General features: G+C 49.7%; 1 protein-coding gene across 2 annotated transcripts in view; it reads right to left on the reverse strand.

Annotated features, from left to right (window-relative positions):
• The window catches only part of Bdkrb2 (bradykinin receptor B2), a 31,914-nt gene extending 16,072 nt beyond the window's left edge, over positions 1–15,842 (reverse strand). For both annotated transcript variants that reach the window (XM_076921264.1, XM_076921265.1), the window contains exon 1: positions 13,510–15,842. The gene's annotated coding sequence lies outside the window, so the exon portion shown is untranslated. The remainder of the gene's footprint in view (positions 1–13,509) is intronic.
• Between the last annotated feature and the right edge of the window lie 3,891 nt (positions 15,843–19,733).

Genomic DNA, 19,733 nt, shown 5'->3' on the forward strand with positions numbered 1-19,733 from the left:
CATGAAGTCCCCTCCTTCACTGGCACTAGATCCCACTTCTTTAGGATTTTAGTGTGTACTGAAGACCAGCTGAGACACCCAGCCTCATGGACTAAGAAGCTACCGGATTCTTGGACTTTCTGTTCATAGGCAGCCATTGTTGGATTAGCTGGACACAGCCTACAAGTCATTCTAATAAATCTCCTTTCTGTATATAGAGAGATTCATCCTATAAGTTCTGTTACGCTAGAGAACCCTGACTAATATAGCTACCAACAAAAAATTTTCTTCACTGTTAAGTGTTCACCAGGCTTTACAAGAATCCACCACACACCCATCAACCTCATGTGGCCGAGCACACACGGCAACATCCCCGTCTTCAGCACAAGAGTAGCTCACAATCCCAATGCCCCTGAAACGTTTTATTGAGGGTCCCCCTCATCACCGCACAGTCTGTACGTGTGCCCCGCTTCTCAGAACGGTCTCTTAAGTTGTCATCTGTAGTTTCAAATCTCAGATAACCAACAAACAGCTTCCTCAACTGTCCTGGTTTCTTTGGATGGCAGGCCTCCATTTTGAGACCAACTTGACATTTCCAACTCCAAGTTCAATAGAAAAAGAATGTATCTTAATTCTATGAGGCAACCTAGAAAGTTCTTGAATCTGAGGAAAGGGCTGTGGGAACCCTTCATTAACATCTGCCTCATGAACAGCTCAGATCACAGTCTGGGGCTTTGGAGTGGCCTCTCAGATGGGGACAGTGTTGTGGTAGGTACCATGTCCTTAACCTGTGAGGGTTGGCTCGTCTCTGGCCTGCTGACATCATTGTCTCCTGGGTCAACAGAGGTCCACTGGGCAGGTGATACAGCTTAGGGCAGTGGTTCTCGACCTTCCTAAGGCTGTGACCTCTTAATATAGTTCCTCATGTTGTGGTGACCCTCAACCATAAAACTACTTTTGTTGTTGCTTCATAGCTGTAATTTTACTACTATTATGAACTGTAATGTACATATCTATGTTTTCCAATGGTCTCATGCAACTCTGTGAACGGGTTGTTTATCCCTCAAAGGGGTCACAGACCCACAGGTTGAGAACCACTGCCTTAGTGGGCAAAGGCACTTGCTGCTACACCTGACAACTTGAGTTCAATTCCTGAGGTTCACATTGTGGAAGGAGAGAACCAACTCCCGCAAGTTTTCCTCGGACCTACACATGCATGTGGACACATACATGTGAATACACATAAGCCAAATAATACATACATAAATACGTGTAATAACTTATTTAGGGACAGAGGTGGCAATGGTGTACCAGGATAGCCAAGGGCAGCTCAGCCTTCCCAGCAAAACTGTGGGAGGGACCATACTGGGTAGAAAAGCAGCCAGTTCTCGAGACGAGAAATGTCTATCAGAGCGGGTGTTTGCATCCTGAAAGACGGCCAGGTGCGGAGTGACAGGGCGTGCTAAACATTAATTAAAACTTTCCAAATGAAAAGCACCCATCATGCTAAGCAAAGATAGAAGAGAGGAGACGCCTCACCTGAGGAGGTGTGGGACAGAGAGCATAGCCACTATGTAGGAGCTGGGGAAAGGCTGCCCTACTGGGTCCAGGGCAGCAAAGATAAAATATAGATTTTAATAAATAATAACTCGGGAATATCGGAGGGAGGTAGATTAGCCATGTAGAGGTTAGGAAGTGGCCCAGCCATTTGAGCTGTTTAAGACATATTGTGTGTGTGTCTGTGTGTGTGTGTGTGTCTCATTCGGGAACCCAGAACATTGGGGCGGGTACTGAGGAATGCCGTGGCTGCTGGGATCAATTTGAGTATTAATTGGGTACTGCTACAAGGGTAGCCCCCTGTATCTGTACATATCCTGCTTTTATAGACTTCTCAAGTATTCTCTCTCTCTCTCTCTCTCTCTCTCTCTCTCTCTGTATGCATAAATGTGCACATGCGTATAGACCAGATGACAGCTTGTAAGTGTGCGTTACCATGTGTACGCATGCATGCATATGTATATGTAGACCAGATGATAGCAGTTGTCTCCCTTAGGTGCCATCTACTTTCTTTTCTGAGATTGTCTCCACTGATCGCTAATCTAAATAGCCCAGTGTAGCCATCTAGGCCCTGGGATCCACCTACCCTTATCCCTGTCCCTGCTTCTCCAGGGCTGGATAAACATGCACCACTACACCTTGACTTTTCTTTTTAGATTTATGTATGTCTGTGTGTTTGTATGTGCGCATGGGTGTTTTGCTTCCACGTCTGTCCGTATACCACCATGTGCATGCAGTACCTGCAGAGGCCTGAAGAGGGCATCAGATCTCTGGAACTGGCTTTACAGACGGTTGTTAGCCTCCATGTGGGTGCTGGGAACTGAACCTTGGTTCTATGGAAGAGCAGGCAGGACTTTTAACCACTGAGCCACTTCCCTAGCTGACACCCGGATTTTACTAAAGTGGTTCTGGGATTGAACTCAGGTCCTCCCTTGTGCTTGATCAGCGAGCCCTGACCCCAGCGGGCCACCTTCTTGTCACCATTATTTATTACATAAACATCCCACCCCCAGCCTACAATCAGGAGAGTCTAATTTGTTGCTCAGCTGGCGGGAGGGGACTTGGAGGGAACTCATGACCTGTCCCAAGGCTGGGAGGCCTCAGCCAGGACCTGAACATGCATATGCCTGAGTGTCAACATGGGTGGAAAATCCCCAGCCTGAGCTGGGACTGAGCAGAGCTCTGACATGTGTGGGCTTGCTGACTTCACCAGCTCTTCACACTGTGGAGCCGGAGATAAATCCGCCCAGATTCCCTGCCCAGCCAGCTCACTGCCAGCTTGACCTGCTGGATCCCATCCCAATCCTAAAGCCTGCCCTGGGGAAGCTGGCTCACACTTCTGTTTCTCCATTAGCGGTGAGTCCTAAGTATGTTAAACCTTAGGGGTGCCTGGGGTAGGCAGCTAGTTGTGTTTAATCAATTTTTAGGATTGCTACTAATGAGAATGTAATTAATCGATTGCAGGCAGCATCAGCTTGCCTATCTGCAAGAATCCACTCTTGATTGTCCATCCCTACAGGGACCTTCAGAGCCAAGACAATGTGAAAAATGACCTGGTCTGCATGCGGCAGGTTACAGACCAAGAGAGGCAGCAATGGGTGGCAGCTTCTGAATAGGGGTGTTGGGGGGCAGAACGGCCTCCAATTCTGCCTCCAGAAAATTAGATTTTGGCATAATTTAGTGAATAAATTACAATCTTCTTAAAAGGGGGCTGTTACCTTTTTTGGGTGCTGTTTCTGAGAGAAATAAAAGGACAGGAAATGCTTCATGCAGGGACACGCACATCCTCAGGGGGCACCGGCTTGATGCTATTCTATGTCCGTGCAATGACTGACTGCTATAGGATGCTTCTCTGAGCTTGCCAAAACGAGAGTCTATTCCTGAAATCTTGCCAACCTTATAAACTCAGGCCATTAAACCATTCACACAACTCAGAATCTACCTTCTGGAGGGTGCGCTGCCAAGGACTGGCCAATGTCTTTAGCCACAGGACAACCATCTTTAGCCACAGAATCACTGTTTGCTTGGGCCGTCCTTTATTCTTTGTAGAGGTTCCTAACTTTGCTTTTTAAGTGGAGAACATCTATGGGACTGGGAGAAGCCTCAGGTCCATAGCAGCCACTGCAAATCTGGTCATAGCAGTGCATGCTGTAACCTCAATGCTGGGGAAGGGCAGAGAAAGGAAGCTCCTGGGAACCCGCTGGCCACTCAGTCTAACTGAAAGTTGAGCTGCAGGTTTGGGAAGAGAGTCTATCTCAAAAAAAAAAAAAAAAAAAAAAAAAAAAGGTGGGAAGCGATAAAGGAAGACACTAATGTTGACTTTTGACTTCCACATAGGCGTGCACAGGCCGGCACCCACGTGTACTTTTGCAATAACAAGCCTTGCATTTTTCTCCTTTAAAAAACAAAATAGAGAGTGAATTATGGTTAGTTTGTATAAGAAAGACAACCAGTCAGGCCTTGCTTATGTAGGAGCCGGCAAGTAAAAGCGCAGTGTTTTTTGTTTAACATGAAATGTTAAACTGTTTCTCCCATGATTCTCTGGTTGCCTAACTACCATAGGTGAATCAGAGGGTTTCTGTCGACCTGGGGAGAACCAGGTCATCTGGAAAGACTTCAGAGATGGGATTCTGGGACCGTCAAGCTCCCTACCATGCCGCAAAGCCCTCCGGGGATCATGAAATCCAACCTGCCTCCTTCATTTGGCTATGGCCCCATGAAACGCCAGGAGATGGGCAGAAACGGGTCCCTCCAGTGTCCTCAGGGGTTGGGTTATCCTTGGGTGTCATTTTTATGAGTCCTTTAAGCACATTCCACACGAGCAAGTCTCCCTGTTGTCTCTATTCACAGAGGACCGTTCCTCAGCTGCTGTGCTCACCCAAGTCTGTTTGCCAAGGTTCTGGTGTTGGAGACTTGGTTCCCAAGGTGGCAGTGTTGGGAGGTGGTGGTGAGAAACCTTTAAGAGGCAGGGCCTAACAGGGAGACTTTTAAGTCATTGGAAGCGTGGCCTCAGAAGGGATACACTTCTGTCCCTGTCATTCACTCTAACATTGACAGACGAGGGGAGGGTCTTCAAGGGCCAACTTTTAGCAACAGGAACTGTGACTTAATTAAGCTCTTTTCTTTTTCTCTTCTAGCTTCCTTCTGCCCCCACGTTTTCCTCTTTTCTGCCTCAGCCTCCCTGGTGCTGGGATTCCAGATGCGTCCTACCACACCTGGCGGTAAAGCTCCCTTTATTTACAAAGTTATCTGCCTCGGGTACTTTGAAACAGTGCTAGGAACTGGATGAGGCCAGAATCACAGCTCGTTGTCTCTCTTGCATGGGGACTCTGCTCTGTTGGAGTCTGTTGTGTTCACTCCTGTGCAGTCTGACTCTTAATGCAGAGTGGGAACCTCTGCAAAGAGTAAAGAAAGCCCGAGGCAGCTAGTGGTGTTTACCTAGTCTTCCTTCTTGCAATGCAAAAATGCATTCTGAGTGGGGGATGCTGTCCTCTCAACTGTTTTCACAGCCTACGAGGGGGCAGGGCTCCATTTTTTTTTTCTCAGCTGCTTGGGTTTGGAGGAGCTGGAACTCACTGTACTCCAGGTTTGAGGGTCCTTTCACCTGTTCCCTAAGTCGCTCAAACTCTGGTGCCCCAGGTACACGTTCTGAGTACAAACTGGCAGGATGGAGGCATGCTGACTGGCATTCAAATTCCAGCCCTGCCATTTGCCTATGATGTGACCAGCTTTCTGAGCCCGAGTCCCCGCCTGCAGGCAAAGGAGGGGCAGGCTAAGGCTGTTGGTGTGATGGGTACTGTGTGGACCGCATGCTTGCCCCGGCACTCATCAGTGCCAACACCCTTGCCTGACTCAGGTCTCACAGTTGCTTTCTCTTTCCCCCTACTCTAAAAAATGACTCTCAGCAGTCAGGGGCCCAGATTTCTCCACTTCCATTCTCTTAGTCACAGGCACCAAAGGCATTCTGGGAAAGAATTACCCAGGCCATCTGTGAAGGAAGCCTCTTACTAGTGCTTCTCTTCAGACTGAACAAGTGCCCACTGCTGGGAAGTTCTAGGCTGCAGAGGGAGGGGATAGGCAAGTCACACCAGGTCTAGGTGGTTCTGGGATTCCTCTCACTGTGGAGAAGTACCTACTTGGGGCTCAGGGTCCTGCCACCCTCAGCCAGCCTGTGCTTCTTCTCTCGAGGCCCCAGTAGTTGTCTGTCTGGGGAGGCCAGCTGACACAAGAGCCAAGTCAGGTTCAAATGCTCCCTCAGCCACTATGTCACCTTTACAGACAGTCAGTGTCAGGTGGGGACACATCACCTAGAGAGCAAGTTTATCTGAATGAGCAGCTGTGACAAGTTTGGGCGGAGATGGTCCCTGGGGCCAGGATAGGGCTTAAACACACTCCCATACGTGCTGCGTGGCGTACCTGGCTGTTTCCAGCTCAAACCACGCCCTTCCCATATTTAGACTTACTTTCTGCTTCAAGGGTACGGGACTTGAACTTTAAGCCTACACAATCTCCCATTAGGCTCTGGCTCCTCTAGGCAGAGGTCTCTGATCAGAGGATTCCAGGCTCAATTGTATCTTGCTAGGTCTTGTTAGGTACACATTCCCAGGAGGCCTGCTTTTTTTTTTTTTTTTTTTTTTTCAAAAGGAGAACGGAGGAGGGGTTGATCTAGGGGGAGGAGAGGGAAGGCTGGGGGAGGGAGAAAAATGTATAATTTTTTCTTATACATTGGGAGGATGTAATGTATAAGAAAAGAACAAGAGTTAAAAGGAGGGAGAGAGAGAGAGAGAGAGAGGGAGAGAGAGAGAGAGAGAGAATGAATCTATCTATCTATCTATCTATCTATCTATCTATCTATCTATCTATCTATCCTGGGCACAGAGCAGTCATCCCTGTTCTGATGGCCCAACTATGGTCCTGTGGATCCATACAGATGAGAAAGCAGAAGCCCAGAGAAGTCGGTGTCCACGTGGGCAGAGCAGAATCCTAGACTGCAACCCAACTGGTCCTAATTTCTAAACACTGGTCAAATAATCAGTGCAGCTGTGAGCCTAGAGGAAACTCCAAGAGAAAACTGAGCTAGAGACATGTGATGTTCAGGCAGCAGCTCTGGAGTGAGGGAGGCACTTTCTCCCCCCACCCCCCACGTGCCTTTCTGGAGTCGAGGAGCCTTCTGTCCAAGATAGTAATCTCCTGGGGTCCAGATGGGAAGAGATCTTTCTGGGGAGTTGGTGGAGACCCCTAGCTGAGCGGCTCGTACATCTCCAATGCAGTCTCAGTAAAGGCTGGGTACTGCTGACCCAACTTCACCTGCAGACTGACCACCCGGCAACTGGCCTGTCTCTTCAGACCAGCCACACCCACATTTCCCTTCTCCAGCCCTCTCTTCAGTGGGAGGATAAGAGAAGGGACTGACGGGAATGTGATCAAGTACATGACACACATGTACACATGATGCTGTAATGAAACCCTTGCACAGACATAATGCACACCACAAAGAAAGAGCCAGTTCCTGGCTTCTCCTTAAATAGCTTGTTTGTCTGCTGTTTGCTTTTTTTCCTCTGTGTAGCCCTGGCTGTCCTGGAACTCATTCTAATAGATCAGGCTGGCCTTGAACTCAGATCTTCCTGCCTCTGCCTCCCAAATGCTGGGACTAAAGGTGTGTGCCATCACACCCAGCAGGCTTTTCAACATCAGTATTTTTCTTCTTTCCAGTTATTTCTCTGGTTTTGTGTGTGTGTGTGTGTGTGTGTGTGTGTGTGTGTGTGTGTGTGTGTGTGCTGTCATTTCCCACTATTTCTTTCATCATAAAATATTGTTTTCTGGTGCTGGGATTTGAACCCATGGCTTTGTGTATGCTAGGTAAGTACTGTCCTGCAAAACTACAGTCTTGGTCAATTTTTATTGAGATAAGAATGTCTTACTATATTGCTCAGACTGTTTGGTTTTAGGTTTGTAATCCACCCACTTCAGCCTCCTGGGCTTCTGGGACTACAAACCTGTGCTACCAAGCCTAGCTTAGCTATAGATATATTTTTAAGTGAATTTGAATGAATTCATGTTTGTCATCCTCATGGTTTTGTAGCAGACATTTCTGAAGGAATGAATTGTCCTCTGGTGTCGCCTTGGCTGTGTCCCCTAAGTTTAATAAGCAGTGTTATCATAGAGTCAGTCATTTCTCACATATCTGCGATTTCACCACAACTCTTTGATGAATGAGTTTTAGGGACAGTTTCTAGAATTTTCAAGATTTTATATCAGATGTTAATTTCCATAGTACAGCCTATCAGAGCTTTATACACGAGGTGTCTATCAATATTAATCTCTGCCTGCTGAGATCGTCTGGCAGGCCTGGAACACACAGTTGATGCCTGCAGCTGTAGGGGTCACGTCATGGGCTTCATTTTTACTTCCCTGCTAACGGCTGTCTTTAAATTACAGACAGACATGAGACTCTGTATCTGCTGATTAACGCCAAGAGTAGAGAAATGATTCCTTTTCCAGACACGATAAAAAACAGTGGCTTAATGGTAAAGGGCTTGTCACACAACCCTGAAGATCTGAGTTCAGATCCTCAACATCCAGGAAAGCCAGGCAGGAAGGCACAGCGGTCACTAGGCTAGCGGGTCACTGAAATGGGAAAACTCAGATTCAGTGAGACCCTGTCTCAGACGCTAAGGTGAAGAGCTACAGAGTAAGACACTCAGTGTTGACCTTTGGCCTTTACATGCGCGCGCGCACACACACACAATCAGGGTATGTCCTTGCAATCCATATACAGAGGACGTAGAGACAGGAGGATTCCCAGGGCTCTCTGGCAAGCCAGTCTACCAGTTGGCAAGCTCCAAGTTCAGGGCTGAGACTCTGAAAATATAGAGAGTAATGCAGGAAGACACCCAAGGTTTGACTTGTGATCTCACAGGGGCTTGCATGTTGAGGGCACATGAACACACTCATGCATACCACACATGAGCATGTGCGTGGGTGCATACACAACTCACACTTGAAAAGAACAAGGTGGAAAACCCTAGTACACTTCTCGTTTCCTCCCTCCCTCCCTCTTCCATTTTTCCCTTTGGGTGACGTTCCATGAGACTTTAGTCCCCGGTAGTTACAAACTGTTTATCTTTTCTGAGGAACCATTGCAAACATTCATTCAGTGTCTCTGTCAGGTTCTAACCAGCTTTAGGGCCATAGCTTAGACTTTAATTGGGAGCATTTAATCATAAGTATTTTTTCTATAATGTTGCACACCCCCCCCTTGTTAGTACATTATTTACCATGATGAATTTTCTATTTGGCTGGAAGACTTAATCAAGATGTTTTTTCTTTTTCCCTCCAGAAAGACAAATCCCTCCTCCGAATCTGAGTCTGTATAAGCAGAGGCTGTTTCAAGGAACCCCATGCACCTTGAGTCTGTTTAGTAGAGGTGGTTTAAACAAAAACAAAACAAAACAAAACAAAACAAAACAAAACAAAACAAAACAACCTCTCTCCAGCTACAGGGCTCAACCCGAGCCAAGCACCACATAGTAGGTGCTCAGTGATTCCATTTTTGCACATAGTCCCAACAAGACTCTGAAGACCCAAGGATGGTTCGTTCCACCACCCTCAAACCCCACCCCTGACCTCACCGGACCCCAGAGCTGCTCTGCAGGGCTGGCTACCTAATGCAAGCCTGCTGTGTGATTTCTCCACTCCATCTTTTCAGATCTTATGCCTACTGAGATACAGGTAAACCCAGGCTGCTGGTATAGAATTCAGGTCACCCAGGCTGGTCTTATACTTGGGGCAATCCTCCTGCCTCAGCTTTCTGAGTGCTTAGATTTCAGGTTCGAGGCCCCACCTGGCTTGTCTTCTCATTTCTAGTACAATTGGCTTTGCTTCTAAGATTTCATTTAAGTTTCCGCAGAGGGACCTGCAGGCCCACGATAGTTTCAAAGAGTATGGAAGGAAGCACAGTGAGTGACCTTAAGCCTCCCTTCTGGTGTGATCCAGCCCTGTTACCCTCCTCCCTGAAAGCCACCAGGCTGTCTCTTTATCATCCCATCCCTTCCCTTTTCAGATGCCTCCTGATTTTTACAGGCAGATGCCCATGACCAACTGTCAGGACACACACAGACACTTCCAGTTACTCTGTCTGTATGTCTCTGCATCCACTGAGCAACAACCCCCTGCCTCAGCTTGCTTTTCTATTGCTGTGAGAAAGATCACCACCAGAAGCAACCCCGGGGAGGGAAGAGTTTATTTGGCTTACAAATCCTGGACCACAGTCCACGGCGGAAAGCCAAGACAGGAACTGGCAACAGGAACCATGGAGGGATGCTGCTGACTGCCTTGCTCCTCCTGGCTTGCTCAGTCTGCTTTCTTATACAGCCCAAGACCACTGACCACAGCGGGCTGCTTCCTTCCACGTCCATCGTTCATCGTTCATCAAGAAAATGTCCCACAGGCTTGCCTGCAGGCCGAGCTTGTAGAGGCGTCTCCTCAAGTAAGGTTTCCTCTCCTCAGATACTTCTAGCTTGTGTCAAGTTGAAAAATAACCAATCACCACACCACCTCAGTTGTTGAAGTGCTAGGGAAGAAATCCAGGACTTTCCTCATGCCACATAAGTGCTCTGAGGTATAGCCCTGGCGCTCACTTAAAAACAAACAAACTCACATATCTGAGTGTTTCTCAATGGAATACATCGCAGGACTGATCGATGGTCATGTCAGAACAATGGGCATGCATCTCTCAAGCTAAGATCTTGTGTGTCGGGATCCCACGCTCCACTGTCACGTCATAATTCACCACAGGGTGCTGCAGAAGCCAGAAGCCCCTGCCCACTGGCTGGTTTTCAGTAGTATAACTGCACCAGCTTCCCCTTCCTTACCTTCCTGGTGACTGGCCTTCCAGAGGTACTGCTGTGGGAGACTAGCGCTGTCCCTCAGGGCTCCAGACTCTCAAGGGGGTTTCCAATTTGAATTTTTAGGTAGTTTCTGATTCGGTTACTATTTATAGCTGAAGGCACCAAGCTCAGAGAGCTAAATGGCTTGCCCTAGGCTATGTGGTATGGGAAGGAGGGATTCAATTTTAGCTTAGCTTCAGAAGAACGGAGGAAAAAAGAGGAGGGAAGAGAAGAGGAGAGAGGAGGGGAGGAGGGAAGGGAAGAGGAGAGGAGGGGAGAAGAAGGGAGGGGAGAGGAGGGGAGAAGAAGGGAGGAGAGGGGAGGAGAGGGGAGTGGAGGACAGTAGAGTAGAGAGGAGAGAAGGGAAGAGGAGAGAAGAGGAGAGAAGGAGGGGAGGGGAGAGGAGGGAAGGGGAGGGGGTCTCATTCTCAGGGATATTCCCTCTAGTCTGTCCTCTGAGGAGCTTTGCAGGGCTCCTCTGAAGTGGGGACAATTGCTCCTACCACAGGCAAGCAAGCCAGAGACTAAGAGTCTCCCTATCTGTAAGTGGCATCATTGAGGTTAGGACCCAATGCCCTGCTTGTCCCTCCTCACTTTGACCTCTGACAAAGTGGCTGAGGGGGAGGGGGTCTGTAGGGTTCCACACTTTTTGGCCTCCAGAGTTCTCAGAGACCCCCACCTTGGTGACAGAATCAGAGAAAGAGGGATTCTTCAGTTTGCTCTGGAATGCAGCCCTGGGTGTGTGTCTTGGGTGTAGGCTCTCCAGAAAACCGGGAAAGCTTGCAGTGTAACCCTCGCATAGAGGGCAGATGACAGGCTGTGGACATTCTGGCCAAGGAGAGCTCGCTTATGTAGATCGTCCAAACAGTACATGGGCTGTGGCTCTGGGGAAGCTGACTACGCCCACCTGAGGAGAGGATCGCCGGCCTTAGAGTCCTCCTGAGATGGGTCATGGGTAACAGCCAGCTTCCTGGTCCTGAGATGAACACTGGTCCAGCATGCACACTAAGACTGTTGTTTATGGGTTTCCTGGGCCAAGGGACACATTGGAAGTGATCACTTGGATCTCTGGTGTCAGTGGGTTCTTATCCCTTAACTCATGGCCTTTGGCTTCTTAAAGCAAAACAGACCCACCTGATCCACGAGCTTTTCATGAGAACAGCTGCAGGTTCACGGAAAACTGAAGGGGAAAGCTCAGAGGGTTCTCATCTAACCCCAGGCCCCTCCTGACCCTATGTTTATCACCATTCACATTATGAGCTTTCTCCAGAATGTCACAGGCTGTTCACAGTGTCACCTTTCCCAAACCAGTTGCTGTAAACTCAGCACCAAGCTGTGTGTTCTTGGAGCTTTCTGTATGAACACTGAGGACGTCCATTCAGCAAAGCCTTCATTTTCTTCAGCAAATAGTGGCCTGGGGCCCAGTTCTAAAGCAGACAACTGTCTATCTCACAAGCAGATATAGAGGTGGCGATCCCACCTTCATTCTGGAAGCCCAGGTCCTGTGGCAATCTGTACAGCTCTCCCTTGACCCATGTGGTCCCTTACAGGCCACACCTGGACAGCAGAGTGGGGTAGTCCTAATGTGACTCCTAGACACCCTGAAATTCTTGTCCAGCCAGCCACCGTGTTAGCAGAAGTCACATGGTCCAGTTGCGCTGGGCTTGATCCCCTTTGCTTAGCATCAGATGGATCCCTGTAGAGCAGCGTCCTTACACAGGGCCAGTCACTCCGTCTCTTTCTTTTTTAAAGGTGACAGAGGCTGCATCCCATAAAGTTATGAGAGTCCCTTGGCAATGTTAAGAAGGATATTGGTGAAGTTGTGGCCTCCTCCAGACTCAGTTTCCCCATCTGTGTGTATGTGTGGGGGGGCTTGCAGGGTCTGATTACAGGGGCTTTTTTTTTTTTTTTCACATCAAGCTGCAGTGTGCAAGTTCAGGGTAGAGCTGTCATGGACTCCTAGGGTCGACTGCCAGGCAAGCCTACGAGCTTTTCCATTTTTAATACTTTTTCCAACCCTCCTTTCCTGCCTGTCCCTACCCCGACCCAAGCAGAGGAAAACAGCAAACTTTTCGTTCCCAGAGTCTCTCAACTGTGGGGCGTTCCTATCACCCACACTGCTGATAGGGCACAGAAGGGGATCAGATCCTCCGCAAGCTCTTTCTTCTCTGACACAGAAGGGGCAGGAGTTATGGCTGGCACCACACCCAGCAGAGCTCGTGCTTCCTGTGGACGGCTGGAGAGAGCCACAGGCAGCCTGTGACTCAGGAAGGCGCATTCTAACCTGCCTAACCCCTGAGCATCGCTGCTGCACCCAACACAGGGCACAGAGCTACCAACCAGCATACCGGGGTAACGCAATCTGCACACGTGGCGTGTCGCGGGGGCGGCCACATTTCTGTCTGAGTTAAAAAAGAGCCACTGAGTCTTTTGTGTGGCCCTGGTCCTGAGATATAAAACCTTCACCAACTATGTCACCCGTGGGGTGAAAGCGGAGCTGGGACTTGAACCCAAGACAAGACGCAAAGCTCACTCATAACCACTACCTTGATGGAGGACCAGGGCAGGGGGACACTGAGCATTTGTGGGTTAAAGCTGCCACCATTGGCCCAGATGAGGCATAACAGACAGTGGGGACAAAGTCTCTCTGTATTAATCTCCGCTCCGAGGAGCAGCCAAACACACCTTGCAGACAGAGAAAACAAGACTCAAGGAATGCGACAAAGACTCTCCGGGGGGTCACAAAAGACGTGTCAATGGTCCAGTGAATAAAAACTCTGGACACCTGTCCTGCTGGCTAGCACACTCACTGTTTTAGCCCATGGTGTCCACATGGAGCCTACAGCACTCAAACCACAGGTCTCTCACAGGGAAAAGATGCGCTCGAACAGGCAAGGCAACCCCCTGCCAGTAAGTATCTGTAACCCTTCCTCCTGCCATTTCTCAGACCTAGGGGAGGAAGGAATCTTCCTCCAGTTCTCCATAGAAGCCCTGGGAGCCTGGGACTCAGTCTCAGCTGGGGCCAGGCCCTCTTTGTGCTGGGATTCTTGCGCTCTCCGTGAACGAACTCTTGCTGGACACTCACCTTTTCTTGAACGAGCCGTGCCTGTGTTGTGGGGAGTCCCTCGGTCCGGGTTCAGCGACTGCCTGCCACGCCGTCCCCAACAGTCCTACCCACTCTCCTGAGGAGCGGAGCTGGAGTGGCACGGGGAACAGCTCATCTTTCAAGGGCTGGCCGGTGATGTCATCACTCTCCTGGGCACCTCCCCCCTTCCACCTCTAGTCCACATCAGCTCCCGGCTCCGGGATCAGTAGCAGTTCCTAGCCTAGCTGCGGAGACCAAGTTGGGATGGCCACAGGTAGTCCTCCGGGTCGAGGAGCCTTGGGTGGCAAATGTTTCCCTTGAAGCCCGAACAGCCACGGGGACCACGTGAATGCCTGTGTTTACCGTAACATTGTTTACCGTTACTGGGTCTCCTGAAGTGATTTGTTTTGCTCCTGAGTTTTAGGTGCAAACAGTGGGCATTTACACAGAGGGTGTAAATAGAAGGCAGCCAGTTGGGCTGGGGAGTCCTGAACGTGTCTTTTATTTTGCTTTTACCGTGCACACCTCCCAAGGGTGCTGTGACAGAAACTAGGGTACACCTCAGAGAAGGGACAAACTGCTGGCCAAGTCTTTGGGTGAGCTGTGTGTGGGCCCCTGCCAGACACGGAATTCCTTTGGGGAATTTAGAAGCAGCTTCTTCCTCCCCGTCTAAGCTCCGGCTTCTTTCATTTTCTTTGAAGATATGCTTAAGACCTACTGAGCTTTCCTCTCCAGATGAGAGGAGTGGAGGGTGTAAGGGAAGACCGGAGATCAGTCAAGAGTGAGCCTAAGGATCCAGGAATGCACACAGACAGAGCTCTAGCTGCTGTCCCCCTGTCCCTGACACATAGGGATGGGGGCAGCAGCAGAGGCGGTGAATCCATAGAAAAGCTATGGATCTGCTGAGGTGTAGCCCTGGCTTGGCTTCAGACTAACTGAAGTGAGTCAAGGCTCTTGTGACCTGAGTGTCCCATTGCCCCATCTACACCTCTGGCCTGTCTGACCACAGGGAGCTTCCGAGGCCTGGGACCTCTGGTCCACTTGGATGAGTGAGCCTGTGATCTGGCGAAGGCTGAATGTGATGCTATGTGCCTGCCCACTCCCGCAGGGGGAACCACAACCTCCACAGCACTGAAAGGTCACAAGGGAAGGGCCGGTCCCTCAAGAACTTTGCAGAGAAGCTGGGTAGTGGTCCACAGAGACTGAGGCTGCAAGGCCTAGAGTCAGAGGTCTGCCTGGCTCTCCATATTGAGACTGAAACTCAAAACCAAGCACAAACCCTCCAAAGCCCCACCATCTTGTCCCTGTTCTGTAGTCTCCGCTGAGTGCTGGTCGGTCTGGAGTGGCTGGCTCAGTTCACGTCCCAGACCCTTCCCTTACTGGGTTTTCTGAGGGGAAGCACCTGACCTCTTCACCTTGAAGCCAGATACTCAGCGCCTCTGAAGAGTCCTATACCACGAGAAAGAACATCAGAGTTGATAATTCCCAGGCTAGCTAGCTCTATCTGTCACCCCGACAGAAGCTGCCCCTACTGGTCCAGCTTGCTGTCATGAACCCTAGTGTGGCACTGGGAGAAGTCTTCTCTTGTTGGATACAATAAGTTACCAAGACTGTGTCTGCCATCCAGCAACCTGGAGTTACATTGTATCCAGCTGTCGGATGAATCTTACAGGCATCCACACCCACACTAATAAGGAGCTGTTCCTCCAGCTAGCCACCCATGTCTTTAGCCTGCCTCTTTCCTCTCTTCCTCCTTCTCTCCCTCCTCCTTCTCACCTCTCCTCTCTCCTTTCTTCTCCCTCTTTTGTCACCCTCTCCTTTCTCCCTTACACCCACTGGCTTATCTAGCCACCCGTCCACCTCAGACATTCATAGGCAGCAGAAATGAAGAAGGGATGGGCACATGTCAGGCCAGTCCCTAAGGGCAGAGCAGGCTGTGCAGTCGTTTCAAAGGGCTCCTTATGAACTGGTAACTGGTCCTCTCTGGCTTTGCCCGCTTTTCACACTTTGCTTTTGCTGTGAGCAAACCTGGCTCAACTCTTTCTGAAAACTGCAGAGGGAAGCTCGGCCTGGGCAGGACTCCAGCCTGCAGCCTTCCACCGTATTCAGGGCGATGGAGGCGGCCAGATGTTCCCGTGACTCTCCCCTGGCCTCCCACCCAGCCAGGGCCCTTCACACAGCATGCAGAGGTTCCCCTGTGCCTCCCTCTCCTCTCTAGTACAGTTTCCAGCCACCTCAGCCCTCTGTGCCTTAGTCCTAGGATGCCCTCTCTACTCCCAAGTATGTCAGGATCACATTCAATGTTGAGCCTTTGCACTGGCTGTGATCTCTGCCCTGGATGGTAGTCCTTGTTTTCTGGAAGGCTGTTTGGGGACACCTGATATGCTTGTCCCATGTGTGTTCACCGACTCCTGCATGTCCTATACCAGCCATGGGGGTTTTTCTTGGTAGGCTAAGAACTCACAAGCAGGGAATCCCACCTTTGACTGCTACTTATCACCCATACCAAGTGGGCACCCCATAACTGGAATGGAGAAGGGAAGAGTCCCCCCACACCCAACCTAACTGGGTGGAGGAGGGGCCAAGTAAAACAGAACAGCATGGAACAGGATACCAGCACATTTGTGAGCGTCCACCTATCTGCTGCAATGTTCCAGAACATTCTTTACGTGTTGGTGGCTGAGAAAGATGTCCCCAAAGCTTCAAGAACTGGCCTATGATTTTGTTCAGAGATCAACGGTTTTGACCAGAAAGCTACCACTGGATATCTATTATCTAACTGTCTGTCTGTCTGTCTATCTATCATCAGACTATCTATCTATCTATCTATCTATCTATCTATCTATCTGTCTGTCTTCTACTTAGCTGACTGTCTATCTACATATGTACATGTGGTGAAAAAATTTAATAAATCAGCTTATGTTGAAACAGTAACAAAAGCTAGCTCTCTCTCTCTCTCTCTCTCTCTCTCTCTCTCACACACACACACACACACACACACACACACACCCGAGAGCCTGAGAACCCAGTAGTTGTTTTGGTCCTTAAGATTTAGTAGTTCCAATCTGTCACCGAGAACAGATGATTCTTGAGGAGCCTCTGGATTCAGTCTACTATGGAAGCCTGGAAATTCTGGTCTGATATCATTCAAGGAATCAGCAGCAACAGGGTGAGTGAGCCCAGAAGCCAGAGGGAGGTCAATCAAGAAGAGGATCTTCCTCCACCCATGCCCCTCACACTCCTCTTTTAACCTGGGCCGCCCAGTAGTTGCTACCCATTTTTTGGGGGGAGTTCCTTCCCACATTAATTAAGGCAACCATGCCAACTCTCCACTGAGACTCCCTACTTGGTGATTCTAGTTTGCTGCAAGTTGCATCAGCCCCAAACATCTCCGTGTCAGAATGCAAAGGTCAGTCCTGACTTTGGTTCTTAGGTTTCAAGCTATTGATTTGTCTGATTGTCACCCAGTAGGGCACTCAGCACCCCTGCAGTTGGTTCTCTGAGCCTGGGGTCCAGATACTTAACAGGGATCCATTATCATCATGGTGGGAAGCATGGCAGCATCCAGGCAGACAGGGTGCTAGGGAAAGAGCCAAGAGTTCTACATCTTCATCTGAAAGCAGCAGAAGGGGCCAGGATGTGTTCCATGCTTGGCATAGCTTGAGCTTGGCATAAGACCTCAAAGCTCCGCCTCCATAGCGACACTTTCCCTAACAAGGCCACACCTCCTCCTCCTTATTAGTCCACACCTCTTCCTTATTAGGCCACACCTCCTCCTTATTAGGCCACACCTCCTCCTTATTAGGCCACACCTCCTCCTTATTAGGCCACACCTCCTAATAGTGCCATTCCTTATGACTAAGCAGTCAAACACATGAGACTGTGGGAGCCATAGTGTGTGTGTGTGTGTGTGTGTATGTGTGTGTGTGTGTATGATATAACTGGTTTCTTAGGTAACATGCATATTATACTTTTATCATGTTCACATGCTGTCTTACCCTGTGAATTTCTCCTGTTTCTGCTGGTTTTAGTGCTGATTTAGTGGCATGCCATGATCAGGTTCAAATCTGGACCTTGTTTGGTGAGCAGTGTGCCCAGCTGCTCACCGGCTCTCGCTTTTCTGATGCCTAGTCCTTCTCTTCCTTCCTTTCCTGAAGGTTGACCCAAGGGTTCTACCACCCATTGAGTTACAGCCTTCAACCCCTTTCCGTCTTCTTTACCATGACACGCCCTCCTCCATCAGCCATGCTTTTATGAGCAAGGGACCCTGATACATACGTGATGTCGAGGCCAAGTTCACCTGTCTTCCCCTTCTCGGCCTGGAACATTCCACCAGCTCTGTACTGTGTTCTGTTCTGGAAGAAAAGACACTCAGTACCGGATCTTCCCTTTTCTATCTCTGAGCATAAGTGGGTGGCCAGTGCTGGGCAGGCATCTGAGCAGGAGGCCTGTGACAAGGTCTCTGGCCATTGATGTTACAGGAGGTTCATCTTCTCTCAGAGTCTAAAGCAGGTTCTGGTGAGGATAGGAAGCAGGCACCCCAACCTCAGACTCACTTTGAGCCCCTTGACTCAGGTACCCCCACTTCTATTTGAGATCTGGAAGGATCCTCCAGGAAGATAAGTTATACTTACACCCCATGTGCTGATGATGGGTGACAGGGAGAAGGGGAAATTGCCAAGGCTTGGAAGGTAAACCCCACCTCTGACATCGATTCCTTTTATACTTGAAGACTGAGATGTGTACACAAGTCTGTTCTTGCCTCTGAAGCAATTGTGCCTCGTGGTTAGGGATTCCTCCGCACAAAACAGATAAGCTGGGCCCCTCGCCTAGGCCCCTTGCCCACATCTCTTGCCTTAGGGCTGAGGAGATATGCTGGGCCGCTTGCCCAGGCTTAAGGATGGATTGTAAATGAATAAACTCAAAACAAGTGAGGTTCTAGCAATTCCTGGTGCAGGGTAAGGTGGGACAGGTGCTGAAGACCTATCTGTCTACCTCTTCTGCTTCCCTGGGGGGCGGGGGGAGCATGCAGGCATGTCTCTCTGAGGATGGTAGAACCATCAATGAAAAGCCCTCCTCAATATCAGTCAGCGGCTGCACTTCCCAGCTCCGTCCGGCTTGTGCTGGTTGCCAGTAGGCAGGGAGAGGCAGTTTACTCACTTCCTGAGACCAGTGCACTGGCTGGGGCCTTTCCAAGCTGGGAAGTACTATGAAGGGTACACAGAGCCAGTTCCCAACATCCCTCTGACCCTTCCCCTAAGCCTGCCGCTGCTTGGGAGTACCAGGGAGCTGATCTGCTCGGGTCCTCATGCCATCTCTTCCCTCATACTTGGGATCTTCGCCCAGCTGTCTGACCTTGTCGAGAGTCCTCCCCAGTCCCTCTCCATCTCCTGTCTTCTTTATCTGAGTTTGAGGCTCAGGAAGAGGAAGCCCCTCAAGTTAGCAGTGGAGCACAGCTTAGAAGGGACCTTCTGGGGACTTCTCAAATGACTCGAGGGGCCTAAAACAGAGGAGGCAGGGGCAGTTGGCTTGAATGTTTGAGGATGCAGAGGTGTGGGTATCTGAAGGAACTTAGACTCGTCCTGCCTATTTTTCCTCCTGTCCCAAATTCAGACTCCATCCTCCTGACCACCGGTGCTGGTGTGCAGTCCTCTGTGAACTATCCACACCCACCGTTCCTGCCTGTCTGCTAGCTGGCTTCTTCACTGTTCAGGTGTCCAGGGCTCTAACACCCCCCACCCCCAATTCTTTTGCTCTCAGTATACACTATCCCTTGCCTGCTTCACTCCCGCCCTAACCAGTTCTGTCCCAACACAATGTCCTCATCATCTATGGGCTAGCCGGGCGGTGGTGGCGCACGCCTTTAATTCCAGCACTTGGGAGGCAGAGGCAGGCAGATTTCTGAGTTCGAGGCCAGCCTGGTCTACAGAGTGAGTTCCTGGACAGCCAGGACTATACAGAGAAACCCTGTCTCGAAAAACAAACAAACAAACAAACAAACAAACAAACAAAAAGAACACATCTATGGGCTATGCCTCTGCCTATCTGTGCCCTCTCTGGTACCAGGACTTGTCACAGGCCAGGGTTCTCCTGTCCCCTGGTCACTTGTCATTGGTGACTTAGTATACAGAACTCCAGCAGCCTGGCCTTCCATAGCATGATAATCAGCTCTGCAGGTTGAGAGATTAGATAAGGGAGTTGACAGGAGGCCACCTGCAGAGTGG

This window comes from Arvicanthis niloticus, chromosome 23, assembly GCF_011762505.2.
Source record: "Arvicanthis niloticus isolate mArvNil1 chromosome 23, mArvNil1.pat.X, whole genome shotgun sequence".
NCBI classification, from domain to species: Eukaryota; Metazoa; Chordata; class Mammalia; order Rodentia; family Muridae; genus Arvicanthis; species Arvicanthis niloticus.